Source organism: Danio rerio, chromosome 9 (genome assembly GCF_052040795.2).
Source record: "Danio rerio strain M-AB ecotype USA chromosome 9, GRCz13ab, whole genome shotgun sequence".
In the NCBI taxonomy this organism is placed as follows: domain Eukaryota; kingdom Metazoa; phylum Chordata; class Actinopteri; order Cypriniformes; family Danionidae; genus Danio; species Danio rerio.
In genome coordinates, this window is record NC_141029.1 from 51,184,001 (window position 1) to 51,190,000 (window position 6,000).

At 37.0% G+C, this 6,000-nt stretch overlaps 1 protein-coding gene across 12 annotated transcripts in view; it reads right to left on the bottom strand.

Moving 5' to 3' along the window:
* Nucleotides 1-6,000, bottom strand: part of b3galt1b (beta-1,3-galactosyltransferase 1b) — a 370,673-nt gene that overhangs the window by 104,118 nt on the left and 260,555 nt on the right. For 6 of the 12 annotated variants that reach the window (XR_015500020.1, XR_015500021.1, XR_015500018.1 and 3 more), the window contains one exon: nucleotides 1,983-2,051. The gene's annotated coding sequence lies outside the window, so the exon portion shown is untranslated. Of the gene's footprint in view, nucleotides 1-1,982; nucleotides 2,055-6,000 lie in introns of all 12 variants that reach the window. The other 6 variants (XR_015500017.1, XR_015500019.1, XR_015500016.1 and 3 more) reach the window with 1 other exon arrangement.

A 6,000-nucleotide genomic window follows, 5' to 3' on the forward strand; every position in this document is an offset into this window, starting at 1 on the left:
GATCCTGAGGCGTTCCCATGCCAGACGAGACATAGCCCCCTACAACTTGTCTTGGGTCTTCCACGAGTTTTCTACCCGATGGGTCATGCTTGGATCACCTCCTTAGGTAGGCATCCAGAAGGCATCCGAAACAGATGCCTGAGCCACCTCAGCTGACTTCTCTCGATGTGGAGGAGCAGCGGCTCTACTTCGAGCTACTCTTGGGTGACAGAGCTCCTTATCCTATCCAAAAGGGTGCACCCTGCTACCCTGTGAAGGAAACTTATTTCGGCCGCTTGTATCCTAGATCTTGTCCTTTTGGTCATCACCCAAAGCTCATGACCATAGGTGAGAGTATGAACGTAGATTTACTGGTAAATCGAGAGCCTTGCCTTTCGGCCCAGCTCCTTCTTTACCATAACTAACCAGTAGATAACCGCATAACTGCTACCGCTGCACCAATCCGCCTGTCAATCTCACGTTTCATCCTTCCCTCACTCCTGAACAAAACCACAAGATACTTGAACTCCTCTACGTGGGGTAAGGACTTTCCTCCAACCTGGAGATGGCAAACCACCTTCTTCCGGTGGAGCACCATGGCCTCAAACTTGGAGGTACTGATTTTCATGTCAGCTATGTTCCACTCGGCACCAAACTACCCCAGTGTGCCTCTGACCCCATACTCCCAGAGCACCCTCCACAGAATGCCATGAGGGATACGGTTTTGTTTCCGTCAGCTTTGCGTTTTTGACAGTTTGGTGCCATCTTGTGATTGAATAATGCTCAGGTTAGTGTATACTCCTTCAGCTGTTTTAGTTCTGTCAGCTTTGTGTTTTTGACAGTTTGGTGCTATCTTGCGACTAAATAAGGCTCAGGTTAGTGTATACTCCTTCAGCTGTTTTAGTTCTGTCAGCTTTGTGTTTTTGACAGTTTGGTGCCATCTTGTGACTAAATAATGCTCAGGTTAGTGTATACTCCTTCAGCTGTTTTAGTTCTGTCAGCGTTGTGTTTTTGACAGTTTGGTGCCATCTTGTGACTGAATAATGCTCAGGTTAGTGTATACTCCTTCAGCTGTTTTAGTTCTGTCAGCTTTGTGTTTTTGACAGTTTGTCACAATCTTGTGATTGAATAATGCACAGGTTAGTGTATATTCCATCAGCTGTTTTTGTTTCTGTCAGCTTTGTTTTTGACTGTTTGTCACCATCTTGTGACTGAAAAATGTACAAGTTATTCTATTTACTCCATCAGTTGTTTTCATTCCTGTCAGCTTTGCATTAAATTAAAGATTTAATAAACTGTTACGCCTCAGAACATGTTTTGTATTTAAATTTTTATTTACTCTTTTTTTTTTTGGCAAGTAGTCATGTAATAAGTATATCTAGGACAGTTTTTCTTTATTGTGCTACTGATAAACTTGTTAGGTTTTATTCTGTGATAACAACCTCCTGGATGAACTTTATCCCTGACATAAAGCCTGTTTAAGACTAAAGGGCTTGATTTTGAGAGGAAAAAAATGCCTTGATATACTTTATCCTACTTATGCAACTACTTGAAACAAAGTCTAAAAGACACAAATATTTATATAAAAATTATTCTGTACTAACGAAAACTAAAGGAGCATACATTAAGCTACACATTATTCAGATGGGGCAAACAGTGTTCAAAAACAGTCAAAAACAGTTGCAAAGAAAGACGTGGTCCTAAAACAATTGTAATTTTACCCTAAAACCCTGCAGTACCACACTGAAAAATGATTGCTCTTAACTTGTGAATAATAATAACAACAATAATAATAACAACAAAAAACAAGAATAATAATAACAACAACAACAACAAAAATAATAATAATAATAATAATAATAATAATAATAATTATTATTATTATTATTATTATTATTATTATTATTATTTTATTTTTTTATTTTTTTCAAAACATTTACCCAAGTTTTCGCAAATGGCTGTGCAGGTCGTGTTTAACATAATAGAAAAGCTGAAGAACTCACTTGTGTGCTGTCATTTTAGCAGGGGTTGAACTGGAAACGCTCAGATCTCATTCTGAAGGTGAAACTGTCCTGCTGTGGGGAGAAAAAGAGATTTGATTGGTTCAGTATCAGGTTTCACAGTCATACAGATGTGTCGTGTGTTCAGGTGGCCTGTAAAGCAGCGGTTTGTTCTAAAAACAGGATTTTATTTAAAGCGGCAACTTGAAACCTTACCAGAATTGTTTACTGAAGAAAATAAACACACTGTATTAGCAACTAGCTTTAAGCTGCACTCATTTATTTAATATAAAAAATACAGTAAAAAGACTGAAATAAATAATCTTGTAAAAACGGATCATTATTATTATTGTTATTATAATAATAATAATTATTATTATTAATATTGTTAGTATTATTATTATATTATTTGCACTGCAAAAAGTGATTATTTGACTTTACTTTTAAGTTGACTTAAATGATTAACACTCAACTGCACATATTTTAATGGTGAATGACAAAAATAATTCCATGTGATTTTTTGTGTTCTTTTGGGAACATTTTATTGTTAAAAGTTTGACCCCACTCCCCAACCCCAAAATATTTTTTATGCAACGATACAAAATCACAGAGAAAATTCTTCACATATTATATATCAAATATCATGAGTCAGTGATCAGAGAGCAATAATAATTTACAAGTTGAATTCGAATTGTAACAGAATCATTAAAGAAATAGGGAAGAACATATAAAACATATCCAGTGCTCAGTATAACTGAGTAAACTGAATATAGGTCATATATTTAGATGCATTTGACGAAACAGATTTATTAAACTGATATATTTAATAAATTAATATTTTAGTCGCTAAACATCTTTAAAAATAGAAGATAACACATATAAATTAATGCGAAATATTGAAAAAAAAAATACAAACTCCATCTAAATCTTAGCACGAACCTTAAGTAAACTTTCTGTTGCCCGAGGGCAACGCTGTTTGTAGAGGGTTAAATAAAGTATGGATATTATTAAAATATATTAAAATATATATTATATTATTAAAATTAAGTCAACTTAACACTTTCAAGTTTCAATAGGTTTACTCACATTTTTAAAGTCAATTTCTCACTTTGGTCAAAGATTAAGCTCATCCAAAATAAAATTTTGTTTTGACATAATATTTGTGTGTGTATCATTATACATGTATTATGAATATAAGATACACAAAAATAAAACAAAAATATACAACACAATGTTGTTGCATTTAAATTGTGTAATTTTGTATTAGTATAATTATAAATAAACTTTTAAGTATATGCATGCCTCACTGGTCACTTTATAAGGTACACCAACTGCTCATTAATGCAAATTTCTAATCAGCCAATCGCATGGCAGCAACAAAATGCATTTAGGCATGTAGACATGATTAAGACGATCTGCTGCAGTTCAAACTGAACATCAGAATAAGGAAGAAAGGTGATTTAAAGGGTCACGAAACACCAAAACACATTTTTTGAGCTGTTGACAGTCGTATATGTGTCCCACACTGCTAAAAACACTATTAGGACACCTATATTTCACTAAAAAGTGTAAATTGGTTGTTTTTGCGTTATTTCAAGCAAATTCGTACTTCCTGTTTGAAACGAATTTTTGAAGCTGCGTCACGGTCATGACATAATAGCGTGTATTCCAGCGTGCAGACTGGACGTCTGTGCCAGAGTGAGTCTTATTACGTCTTACAGTGTGATACATTAATGCATGAGTAAGGCTTGGTTCAAACCAATCAGCGCGCTCTACTGTGCAACTTCATTAATATTCATTTGTGTCACCGCGCTTACACCACAAAGACGCCACGTTGTGTTGGCAAAACAAGCGTGAAGTGTTGCTTTTATAGTCTGCTGCCGTTAAGTTTCGTTTTCATTTTCTCTCTGTGAGAGCTTATCTGGATCACGTGTGGATTAACAGTGTACGCGACGCTCGACAACAATAACTTACGTGTCCAAGGGGGATTATTGTTTACCTGAGAGCTGTTCTCATCTGCAAACGCTGAAATCTGGATTCGTTTGTAGTATTCTCTCCATATAGACGCGGCTCTAGTTGCTGGTGATTGTCCTGTCTCTACAGATTTGGTAAGTGAGCGACCAGTGCTCTTTGTTTATTCAGTTTGTTCGTATCGAATTAAGTTAACTATTGCACTGAGTGAAGAAATGTTAGCACCGCATTTTGTGACCGGAATAACACACGCGGCTTTCTGACACTACCTGCCGTGTGCATCTAAGTTTCCAGGAAATGCGGAGGTTTTTTTTTCTCTCATTCGCCGTGCGGTATCAAACATTGCATGAAAAATACACGCTTAGATCAGTTCCTCGAATCAAATATCTCGTTTGTCGCGAGAGGCATGAATGAATTCCCTGAATGAAAGAGCCAAACTACAGTTAAAGTCCAACATTTAATAATTTGGCAAATAATTCGACTACAGATGTCCATGTAGGTTAAACACCATCACTTACTCCTGTCTGTGTGGGTGTGTATTTTGACTCTGAAACTCGCGCGTGCACAAATAGACACTCCCACACCATCCCACTTTAGTTCCTCCGACACTCCCCCCTAAACAGAGCTGGACACGCCCACTTTTCTGACTTTTTCCAAAGTAGAGGTGTGAAAACACCCTGCTGAAACGAGGGGGTTTCATGGCCCTTTAAGGGACTTTGTATGTGGCATGGTTGTTGGTGCCAGATGGGCTGGTCTGAGTATACCTGTTAACCCTCTCTTTTTTCTCGGGATTCTCCTGTATTTTACAGTTCTATCCCGCTATCATCCCTTAAAGGTAGTTTCCCGTATTTCTCCTGTATTTTCAGTGTTTCTCCGTGGGGTGGCAAGAAACACTGAACCACCGAACCACCAGGGGGCGCCCCTTGCTCTTAAATGAGAGTCTGTTCTGTGCTTTCGCTTAATTTAGGCATGAAAACACTGTGAAATAAATATAAAAACAGCGTGATTCCTCTTCTTTTTCATTACAGATGCCGTTGCCCCTCTTATGCAATCCTCAAACCAGTCATGTAGAGGTGCATGACTGTCAGCTGACGCGCTCTAAAGTGATAAATAGAAGCTGTTTCCCAAACGGATTCTGTACTGGTGATTTGAAGCGGAGCAAAAGTCTGGCTTTTGGGTGCGTGTTTAAACAGACATAAACACATAATTAATAATAATAACATCTAAAGATGTAGATCTTTTTTTTTTTCAAACACAAGTAATTTAGTCTTAAACGAGCATAAAAAGGAAAGCAGTCGAATGCCTTTGTTATGTTGTTAGATGTGCACATTTTTAAAGTGACACCTCTTATTTAATGCGATCAGACTAAAAAATAAAATAAAATCTAAATAAGAGATTGATTCGTTGCTCTTTAATTAGAATGTGTAAGTTATACAGTGAAGAAACGACTAATGAGATTTGAGAGCTTGATTCTATTTCATTGGAACAGCTATTTTTAATTAGCTGAACTGTTTGCTAATGTATTTGCTGCTAATGTGTATATTTATTTTTTATTTTTTGTAAATAATAATAAAAAAACATTAATGACCATTTAACTGTGAACAATAAAACAGCTCCAAATGAAGGGAGGAAGAGGGGAAGGGGGTATTATGGTTGGTATATCCCTTTTTTTCACATCCCAATGTTGACAGGTATGGGTCTAAGTATTTCAGAAACTGCTGATGTACTGGTATTTTCACACACAACCATCTCTAGGGTTTACAGAGAATAGATAGAAAGGCAACAGTAACTCAAATAACCACTCGTTACAAGCGAGGTCTGCATAAGAGCATCTCTGAATGCACAGAACGTCCAACCTTAAGGCAGATGGGCTACAGCAGCAGAAGACCTCACCGGGTACCACTCCTGTCAGCTAAGAACAGGAAACTGAGGCTACAATTCACAAAGGCTCACAAAATTGGACAATAGAAGATTGGAAAAACGTTGCCTGGTCTCAGGCCTGTGCAGAGACCGTCCAAAGGGCATGTGCAGGATAAATTTTTGGAAGAGG